Here is an 11,494-nt window from a genome sequence, read left to right on the forward strand (position 1 = left end):
TGTATTTTTTGGAGATACAAGGTTTTGTTCAATGATGATATGCATTTATAATTAAAGTACTGCTTTCAGTAGGCTCATTTTATTGTTGAGGAAGAACATTTTTCTGCTTAGCTAAAACGTTCTCGTCTTCTCGTTTTTTTCCCCAGTTCCAGCTGAAGTGAGTCACTAACACAGGTGTGCTGACTGTCATTTAGTGCAGAATGCCCAGTCTCCTCCATAAGGCTCATATACAAAACCTTCATGCAGCCAAAGCATGTTCCTCACGTTTGTATGGGAATCAAACAACTATCTTGGAGAGAAGTTGGTTACGTGCCAGAGGTGTGGTGCAAAGCTGCTTTCTACAAATGAGCGTGAACACGTTTTCTACAACTGCATGTGAATATTTCTCCATGTAAAGCAGGGCCTGCCTGTTTTCATATGCATGAATAAATGCATGGGCATCTGGAAGAGTGTGCGAAAGAGTATGTGTGTGCGAGAGTGTGCCCCTTATGTGAGAACATGACGGAAAACACACTTAATGTAACAGAGAAACATGCCCCTCTCTCTCTCTCACACACACACACACACATACACACTGCTGTAATAGCCTCTGCTTCTGTTGAGATGTGGGCTGTCGCGTGCAAGATGTATGTTACCCACACATAGTCAATGTAGCACCACTTTATTGGTAAACAAGAAAACTCAGTTTGGTCAATAAATGATCTGTGGGCGTGCTGCTCCCCTTAAGAATACCTCAGTGTGCCCCTTTAGGAGTGCCCTGCTGTGTGGTTTTAAGGGGAAAGGAGGGGAAAAAACAACACACAAATGTTCCTTAATGAGCCTCTTCTCATGGTGAAGCATTTTTAGACATTTTGCAGCCAAATGTCTTTTGTTATTTACCACAGCTATTTTCATGCGCGCCTGGCGTCGGAGTGGTAAAATAACAGTAATTGCTGGATCGTTTGCAGGTTGTTTAGCTTGTGTACCGAGCCAGATGAGATGAGCTAATGAGCACAGCTTCCAGCGGCAATTAGTGAGGCAGTCGTGTACATCACAGATGATTTGCAATTAACTGGCTACATATTATATATTGTATGTGCCAGGAGGCTCTGGTGGCTGGTTTCAGGGGGTGGGGGAGCCGGGGTGGGCATGTAAAAGAGGGGTCAAGGGGAGATTGGGCAAAATGGTGCCAGAATATTCACACATCCTCCTCATGGGAAACCTCTGGTTTAGTGAGACGGAAAGTGATTTGTTTCAGATTTGCAGATGCATGTGATGGGCAGCATGGTCCTACTGAAGTACTGAGTGCTGTGTATCGACAAAAGTGATGAAACTGGCAACGTTTTAAAGCCACAATGGGCATGCTTACTCAAATTTCCCCCTACTCCAAGTGTAGTTGATCAGCCAAGACATGTTTGGTGTCTGATGTTTGCTTCTTTAGTTTTGCATTGGAGCTGCAAGGCTAATGTCGCTAACAAGTAATGGAAACTTATAGCCCCAGCAATTAGCACTGTGCAGTATCCACTCTTAAACCATCATATACTCACCATGAACTGCTTTACATTGTTAAAGAACCTCAAATAGACTTGAAAAATATGGTTCTTCAAAGATTCTTCAGTAAAAGGAATGGTTCTGTTTAGAGCCATTTAGATGGTGAATGTGTTATATATGGTTCTATATAGAAACTTTTGAAAATGTTCTATATAGCATCAAAAAGGGTTCTGCTATTGTGATAATGTCAAGCTTGGGACAATAGAAGAACCCGTTTAATAATGAAATGGTTCTATATAGAACTCCCTTTACCAAAGAACTCTCCAAGAACCCTCTTTTTTAAGAGTGTATTGTTATCCGTAAAAATGGACAAAAGTACTAAAAACAAAGATTGTGTTGTTGTCCATTTTATAGGTAACAGCATGTAATAGAGTGTTTGAAACTACATAAGCAAGTTTATTTGAGATGACCTAACAATGTGACACAGTTTGAGACGTGTGTAATAATATAGGCATGCTAATGCCACTATGCTAATTACTGGGGTGTTAGCTGTCATTACTTGTTTTGCTGCCTTAGCCTTGCAGCTTCAGTACAAAACTAAAAAAACAAACCTGCCTTGGCTGATGAACAATATTTGAGAAAATGAATATACATTTTAAATAAATTAATAGTTTTTAGAGCTGTTGTTTAAATGGCATGGAGAGAGACAATGTGTTCAGGGTCTCGGAGAGCAAAGACACAGTTAAAGGGGAGTTTTACCAATTTTTTATAACATTTCTGCATAATTAAACGTAAACTTAAAAGGGCCCCGCCCTGATGAGATTATTGACAGGTGTAAGTCTATAAAAATTAAAACACAACCCGGTCGAATACATTTTCCAAAATATTTTTGCCACAAAATGAGTGCAAAATATGTAATTGCAAAGAGGAGAGGCGCTGTTTCCCTTTTTACCTTTGAATTTTACCATCTTTCTAGCATGGTGTTCTCTTTGATAATGCAATTTCAAATGTGCGCAACAATGCAGTTCTGGAAATACATTTTAACTGCATGAGCCCAACATTGTATGTAGGACTCAGAAATTTAAAAGCAAATATGCAAAAACTAATATGCTTCCATAGTCATAGGAAACAGACGTCTGAAGTGTTTGATGCCTCTAAAAGCAACACTGAAAAAAAAATTGTGTTTTAACTTAAAAAGGATGGTTGCTGGGCTGCCTTAAAATTTCAAATTAATTGAACTTTTAAGGGTCTCCATTGGTGTCCCACAAGGCTCGGTACTAGGTCTTTTTCTCTTTTCATTCTACACATAATATATTCTACACATAATATATCAGACATAATACGGCTTCTCTTACCACTTTTATGCTGATAACACCCAACTAAAGCTTTGCTTCCCACCTTGTGATACTCAGGTTTCCAGTCGCATCTCAGCATGTCTGCCTTACATCTCTTTGTGGATGACAGCTCACCAACTGAAGCTCAATCCTAGCAAGACTGAGCTGCTATTATTCCCTGGAACTACAGGTGCTCATCATGATCTTGCCATCTCATTTGAGAACTCGTTGGTTATTCCGTCTGAAGATGCAAGAAGTCTTGTGAAGTCTCCTAACTATTACTACTATTACTATTAATATTAGTAGAATAATAATTTTGTACGTAGTTTGACCAGAGGAGGATGGGTCCCCCCATGTGAGCCTTGGTTCCTCCCAAGGTTTCTTCCTCAACTGAGGGAGTTTTTCCTTGCCACTGTCGCCCCTGGCTTGCTCACCTGGAGGATTTACGTTTCATGTTGAAACTTTGTTCTAAACGGATTTCTGTGAAGCTGCTTTGTGACAACATCAGTTGTAAAAAGCGCTATACAAATAAATTTGATTTGATTTGATTTGATTTTGGTGTGATTCTGGAAGACCAGTTATCGTTCTCAGCTCACACTGCGAACCTGACTTGGTCATGCAGGTTTCTCCTGTACAACATCCAGAGGATTCGACCCTTTTTCTCTCGGGAGGCCACCCAGGTACTAGTTCAGTCTCTTGTCATTTTAAGGCTTGACTACTGCAACTCGTTCTTAGCTGGTCTTCCTATACGGGCCATCAGGCCACTGAAACATATGCTGAGGTCCCTTCCCTGGCTTCCTGTAGCTGCCCACATCAGATTTAAAACCCTGATGTTTGCCCACAAGGCCAAAAATGGACCAGCCACTCCCTACCTTATGGCAAAGGTCAAAACTTGATCTGTACTATGAGCCCTTTGAGCTTCAAGTACAGATCGGCTTCACCCACCATCCTTCAAGATGCATGGAAGACAAGCATCTAGACTCTTCTCTGTCCTGGCACCCTGGTGGTGGAATGAAGTTCCACTAGCTCTCCAAACAGCAGACTCTCTCTCGGGCTTCGAATGCAGACTAAAGACTCATCTCTTTGTACAGTACTTAAGTGAGCACTAATCTAAGTACTTACTTAAATGTATTGTATTGTACTTATACTGTGTTTTATTCTGTATCGTTCTAGGTATCAGCACTTACTTTTGTTTCTGGCAGTATCTGAGCTTCAGGGTAGTTTGGACTCTAGCTAGGATACATTCTCTGAATGGACAACAAGGCACTTGTGTAAGTCTGCTAAATGCCATAAATGTAAATGTAAATTAATTCTTTAAGTGTTTTTGATGTCAGGAAAAATGACTGGAAGGTATTGTGAGGTCAAGTAACACACAAATCTGCAGTGGTTTATGGTAACATGCTCAGGAAGCAAAGAAAAATCAAAGTGTTCACAGTCTTGCATAAAACGTACACTCATTGTATGCTGAAACGCAGTGAGCGCAACACCGATGAAGAGGTGGAAGATTGCTTTGGAAGCTTTTTCTTGTGTGACATCACACAGCAGCTTCTGTGATATTTGGTAAGACTGTCAGGTCCTCTGACAGACACGGCAGATGGCTGAGTGTGTGTGTATGTGTGAGTGTGGATAATACCATTGTTGTTACACTTGAGGATAGCAGCAGCTTTAACGCTGCTTAGCTGCTGAAATTCAAACGCCAAAGACACAAGAACACAATGGAACAGAGAACAAACTTGCCACGTCAATCCATAATGAATTTCTTTGGATTTAAACAAATATTCATGCCTATGTTGCTTCAGATTGCTAATTTTGTTTGAGTGTTTGGTTTCCCAAGAATAAGCCCATAGAGAACAGTGAAGCTGAAGGTGAACACAGATGATAGTTTATTGGGGAAACACTCCACTCAAGCTTTTGTTAATCAGACCTTTAGGCAGCGGGGAATGGATGGCTGTGGGGAGCTTCACGCCTTCACTGGCTCCACCCCAAAGTGATAGCCCCTCCCCATGTAAGCATATAGCACATGATGCCATTTTCTCACATGCTAATTAGTTTTAGGAAGAGCATACATGAAAGACTTTTCACAGCTATGTCCTTCATTACTCTTTCAGATTAATCTAATCTTCTGTGTACAATACTAAGCATTCTCTTTTATTCACTCACAGCCACACAGTTTTTAGATGCTTTACGACTGGACAGTATATTCATACTTTAGTGAAAAATTGAATTTAAAGAACTGTCCCCAAGACATGTTTGGTGTCTAAAGTTTAATTTAAGCTATAAGGCTAATGAAATAATGAAAACTTATGGCCACTAATTAGCAATACGCAGACTGTGTGCTTGGAGTCAATGCTAAATATTTAGTAATATTGAGTAAAATGGAGGGTCTTGGAGCTAGCTGAGCATTTTGCTTGATGATATGTGGGAGGTTTGAAGAGGGAGGGGAAAGGTGATATTAGTGATATAAATGAATAATAATAAACCTTATTTATGTAGCAGCTGCAATGCAGCACTTTTCAATGATTAAGGCAAGTAAAAGCCAGCATAAGAAAAGAAACAAAATACAGTGAAGGTAAATTAATTGAGAAAGAAACAGATAGTTATCCTGTGTTTGATGATCTTAGACATCATTGTTGAGCATATTCAGTTAGACAGACTAACATATAGCATGATACAGTGTGAGATAAGGCCTGACTTTAGCAATGTTTTTGTAAGAGGAAAAAAAATTGTAAAGTAATCAAAACTCAGAAGATGTTTTCAAGGCTGGCAAAAGTTTACAAGAAAACAAGGATTTAATGTATATCATAGGATGAATTAAGCTTAACGTGACCAGAGATGTGAACTAAAAAATAAAAATTTTGAATTCAGGTTTGCTTTAAATCGACAACCTACTTTAAATTGCATTTTGAAGGCCTTCTGCAAAACTTGATGACTTGCAGTAACGCTTTACATAGCCAGAGTGTGCCGATGGGCCCAAAGTTCTATTACACATTTCTATAACCAAAAAATAGCTCAACCAGTTTGCTAAATAAATAATATGCCTTAGTATGTAACAATCCTGGGATTTTAAGGGGTTAAGGTTGATTTTTTTGTTTAACTGTTGCCTTGAATGATGTGTCAACTGAAACATTTCACGAAGCCAGTAATGATGTCCTGAAAGCAAGTGCTGTAAATAACAAGTGAACCCTGCCTGTAACGTGCGAAAGGAAAGGTGCATTGTGGTCCAGATGTTAAAACCGAACAAAGCTGTTAGGATTAGCCCAGCTTTGGGGACAAAGGCACAGCTTGGCCTCAAAATCACTCCAGAGAATCCACATGTATAGCAACAGCAACAGGACAACAAGCACGACAGCCATTCATGTGTATACATGTATCAGCGATGTATAAAAGGGAAAAAAACAGCTTGGAAGAACTTTGATGTCATAACTGAAAGTGATCAAATCCTCCTAATGGGTCTCTGTGGGAGTCCTTCTGAACATGCTTTCCCTCCAGTGAGGAGGTGTGGCTTTGAGGTTTGGTGTAAAAGCAAAAGCTAGTGTCTCAGGCAACAGTGTATGCCTGGAAGGAAGGGTGGGGCTTCTCACAGCCAGTCACAGCCTAAATTGAATGGGTTTGAACAACATGGCACTTTGGAAAGGAGTCATAAGATGCATTCAAATAATTAATCCTATAAGTATATCTATAAACTGTATCACTCTGAGTTGAAATATATAAGGGTAAGAGCAAGGATTGGAGTGTGAATATTGTTAAATTATGACACTTCTTGAATTGGCCAGGCTAATTCTTTTGTTTTCTGTGCACTGAACACATTTGGCTTTGAGATAGAAAAATGAACATGAGATGTTCAGAATTTCAGTTTCTGTGTTCTGATATTTACATTTAGTTGTGTTATACAACTTAGAAAGTGGCAGCTTTTGAACCCACCTGTTTTTCAAATGAGCAAGAATATTGGGACATGTGACTAACAGGTGTATCTTGTTGTCTAGTTGTGCCCTGTTAGATAGATTGATTGTGTAAAGAATTAATAACTCTGAATATCTACTCATAGTTTGAGCCCTGGATTTAACCAGTGAAGACTACATTTGTTGTTAAGGATAAACCAATGTGAAGACCTGAGAGCTGTGTATGGAGAAAAGCAAGCCATTTTAAAGCTGAGAAAAGTGTTCAAATCAATGAGAGCCACTGCACAAGCATTGAGCATAGCCAATACAACAATTTGGAATGAAAAAAAGAAACCACTAGTGTGCTTCCAACCAGACATTGGCCAAGGAAAACAACAGCAACTGATGACAGAAACAGAGATGACCCACAAAAGTTTTGGAACACCAAAACTGCTAGAAAGGCAGTGTGGGAAAAGAAGGGATCTGCTCATTACCCAAAACATATGAGCTTATTGGTCAAACACGGTGGAGGTAGAGTCATGGCTTGAGCTTGCATGGGTTCTGAAACAGGCTCACTAATCTTTATTGGTGATGTAACTCATGATGGTAGCAGAATGGGATCAGAAGTCTACAGAAACATTCTGTCTGCCAATTTACAGAGAAATGCATCCGATCTAATTGCGAGAAACTTCATCATGCTACAAGACAATGACCCCAAACACACTGCCAACACAACAAAGGACTTCATTAAGGGAAAAAAAGTGGATTTGTTTTAGATTGCCCAAGTCAATCACCAGACCTTAACTCAATTGAGCATGCACTTCATCTCCTAAAGAGGATACTGAATGAAGAAACCTCCCAAAGCAAATAACAACTGAAAGAAGGTGTGGTAAAGACCTGGAAAAGCATCATAAAGGATGAATGCAACAGTTTGGGGATGTCAGTGGATCGTCAGCTTGATGCAGTTATTGCAAGCAGGGGACATGCAACCAAATATAAGTAAGTGTTACTTACTTTTCACCTTACAATTGGGTGAACGTGCCATGGTCTAAGTTGTTTGACACATCTACATGTAAGCAACAGGAAATTAAAACTGCAATTCTGATCTATCGTCTCATATTCATCTTTTTGAATCAGGTATATTTATTAAATTAAATTAAATCACTTTTTCAGTGCACATCATTAAGCACAACTTAAGCAAAACATCACAATGGCAGGCTATAGAAAGTATTAATTTAGGCTGCCTCATTACAGATTATACACAAGTCTAATAATTAGAAAGCCAGACAACACTGGATAAGGTAACCTACAACATCTTGAGTGGAATATTTCTAACGTAGCCTTATTAAAAATACATCATTTGTGATACGTTGTCTGTTTAAAACAACATTTAAACTGTGTTGAATTGCACTAGCCAATATAAATAGACATTAAAATCTAAACAGGTTACACCGTGCACCGTGTGTGGCATTATTGCGTAATTATATTATTATCTTCTTTACATTCTGTGAAGGTTCTTTAAATCTTTAAAAGGTTTTTCACACTCACAAACCTCCATTTCAAACATGGTTCTTTAGGAAATCAAATGTGTTTGTTCTATGGCATCAATCAAAGCCTGTTTTTTAGTGTAAGGTAAATTGAGAGCTTTGCAAATATGAGAAATTTGCATGTAGTCACATTTCTGTTTTTGAATATGTTGCATTTTCCTGAAATGCTTAACTTATGTAACGTGTAAAGTTGCCTCTTTCCAAAGGATATTTTTACTCATAGTTGGTTAGTAAACATAATGTTCAAATTTCCTCCAATTTAAATGAGGCTTGATCTTATCAAACTCATACTATGTCCCATTTTTATCTGACAGAAAACATGTTGTTGTTTATTTGCTGGCCCGAGGCTGCTGAGAGCAGAATTATCCACTTGTGCATCTTGACAGGCATGTCCACACATTTCCCATCACTGTGACAACATCTGCCAAAATGGCTACTGGATGATAGGCTTTGCGGCGAAATTCTCCCTCTTTTAATTGCATGTTATTTATTGGCCCAGCTAACACATGCAGGGTTAGTGAGATATCAAGCACACTTTAGATGGGAAATATGACTTTGCACATTTATCTGCCATTTTTGTATTGTTGAACTATTCCTCTGCATCAGGGTTTCTCAACCAGTGGGCCACAGGCTCAAGTGGGCCATGAAGCATCCTTTGGTGTTCCTCGCGGCAGTGTGTGTGTGTGGGGGGGGGGTTGTTTGGTGATAGCACTTTGTCATAAAAATCTGTGAAAAACAAACTGACTTAACAAATAAAAATAAATCTAAAATGATATGATAAACAACATTAATGCAATCTTTGCAACAACGGCACACAAAGGTAGCTTTACCAAATTTTTGCCCCTCGCTTCTAGAAACAAAATACACATTCCCTGAGGTTTCAGTTGTTTGACTCGTAAGTGACAGAAACATTTGTACAATTGTTGAAACAGCTGTAGAAACATTCTACTTAATTTGTCAGCATTCTGCCTTATTTCTGGATATTTTATGTTCACTGATACATGCCACATATTGTGAGGTACGTACTCAAATACAGCTCTGTTGACAATTTTCCCAAAAATTGAATTTTTAAGCAAAAATGTTGAGTTTTGTTTTTTCTGTAAGCATTTAAGACGGAAAAGATTGAGAACCCCTGCTCTATATGGAGGCTCTATAGTCTAAAGAATAACAAAACAAACAACAAAAAACAAGGTTTTCTGACCTGGTCCCAGGGTTTTGGCCTAAACAATTTCTCCAGAATCTAAAGAGAGAGATGGGGACTCGATTCACACTTGAGTCACTGACTTGACATTCACTGACTCGTGACTCGACTTGGCCTTCAATGACTCACAACTCTTCTCTCACTCTGACTTATGACCAGTTAAATTTTAGCCTGAGAAAAAAACATGAACTAAATATATTTAATGAGGGGCCGGTTTGATACAGATCAAATAACGAGCCTTTCATTATGAAAAAAAACATCAGTCTGATGGGCAGAATGAAGCATCATATGCAGTAAATGTGGAGTTTAAAGGAAAGAGTGAAAACAACTCGAAATGGATGGGAAGCAAGTAGTTTGGATAGCAAGTATGCTAGCTAGCTAGCTGAGAAAAAAAAACACAATGTATTTAATTAGTGTCTGGTTTGATACGGATCAAATAATGAGCCTTTCACTATAGTAAAAACTTCAGTCTGATGGACAGTACGAAGCGCAACATGCAGCAATCTGGTGGTTAAAGGAAAGAAGCAAAACAGCTGGAAACTGATGGCTAGCATGTAGTAACAATGTTACACTGAAAATCTTGCCCAGGGCTATAAATCATTACTCTTTATCTTGATATTATCCATTGTGATATTAATATTGCAGAAAGCTACAATAAGCAAATAATCCTCGAACAAAGCCATTGTTCTTTCCTCAGACCTTACTGATCTTAGTGATTTTCTCTGTGGGTGTTTATATACATTTAGATGATGCAAATAGAATAAATAAATATGGTTCCAGCAATGTAGGCCAATTTTTAACCATGTTTTATAAAGGGTCACCAGTGTGTTTGCAAGTATTGCAAGGCATATTGCTGTTAATGTAATCGCAATGTAGTGTTTTGTTCACATCATGCAGCCCTATCCTCAACTTCACTGGTCCTTCTAAACCCCTAAAGCAAACAGAGATGTCATGCCCTACACAAACAACTCCTACGCACATGCAGCAAAGAGCGCGGGATGCCGGCGGAACCCAGAGAGGCCTTCAGGCCTGGGTGTTCAATTTACAGGTTTGAAACTGTAGATTAATATGGTCTCCCGGGAGTCTATTATCAAGTCTGCTCATCCATGCAACAGTGACCGCCATCCACTCTAATTCTAGCCACACCCCGTTTCCCAATTAAGCCTGTCCCTGGCGATGGCCTGCTGGGGTCGGCCCCAAGATAACGAGAGTGGTGACAACTGAGTCATTAGCGGCCCGTGAACTCCACAACCAGCGAGAGAAGCCATTAGGGGACAGCATTGGTCGCCTTTAAGTCCCCGCTGAACAAACGCTCTGCCTCCGTGGGCCCCGGACGCCTCCACGAGCCAATTAAAGTTGTTATTGGGAGACGCAAAATAATTAAAGGTGCTCTCTGTTGTTTTTTATTTGGGGTGCGCCGAGGGCTGCCCCTGGCAGTGTTGCAATATGTTTTCTGATGTTTGCTATTCAATTTCCTGGTTAAGTATCAAAAATAAGAGCAGGCCAGCATAATGAAGAAACAGCTTCCTCATGCGGCAGCGGCGTAATCATCGCATCGCCTGTTTGCGCACTGCTCTGGCCATGTTTTGGCATGACAGGAGCTGAGTGGTTTTAAGTATAAACATGTATGACATTTGCTGGTGAATGTCTTGGCCAAAATAAGGTGTGGCACTATTTTTATATTAGGACTCTGTTGTTATACAACCGTCATATGGTTAAACATCTGACATAATCTGTAGAGCCATGTATGCAAATAAGGCACCAGTATAAATATCAGAAATCTTAGACAAAAACTATGTTGGTAAAACTTTTCTTCATTAAGTTATACAAGTCATGACACATATTGTATATTGCATTTGCAAACATTCTTGGGATACGACTAATTATATCTAATTAACACAAACATAATCGCAGTATTCTTAAAATATGTTTGCTTTGCTAAAATAAAAAAAAATATATGAATGTTGCAAAACATTTCTGAGATTACAATGTGTTCTTCATTGTAATCGACAGACTTTCATGATGTCAGACTGTGGCCTTTTACAAACGTGTCATGTCTACAAT

Source organism: Colossoma macropomum, unplaced genomic scaffold (genome assembly GCF_904425465.1).
Source record: "Colossoma macropomum unplaced genomic scaffold, Colossoma_macropomum, whole genome shotgun sequence".
In the NCBI taxonomy this organism is placed as follows: domain Eukaryota; kingdom Metazoa; phylum Chordata; class Actinopteri; order Characiformes; family Serrasalmidae; genus Colossoma; species Colossoma macropomum.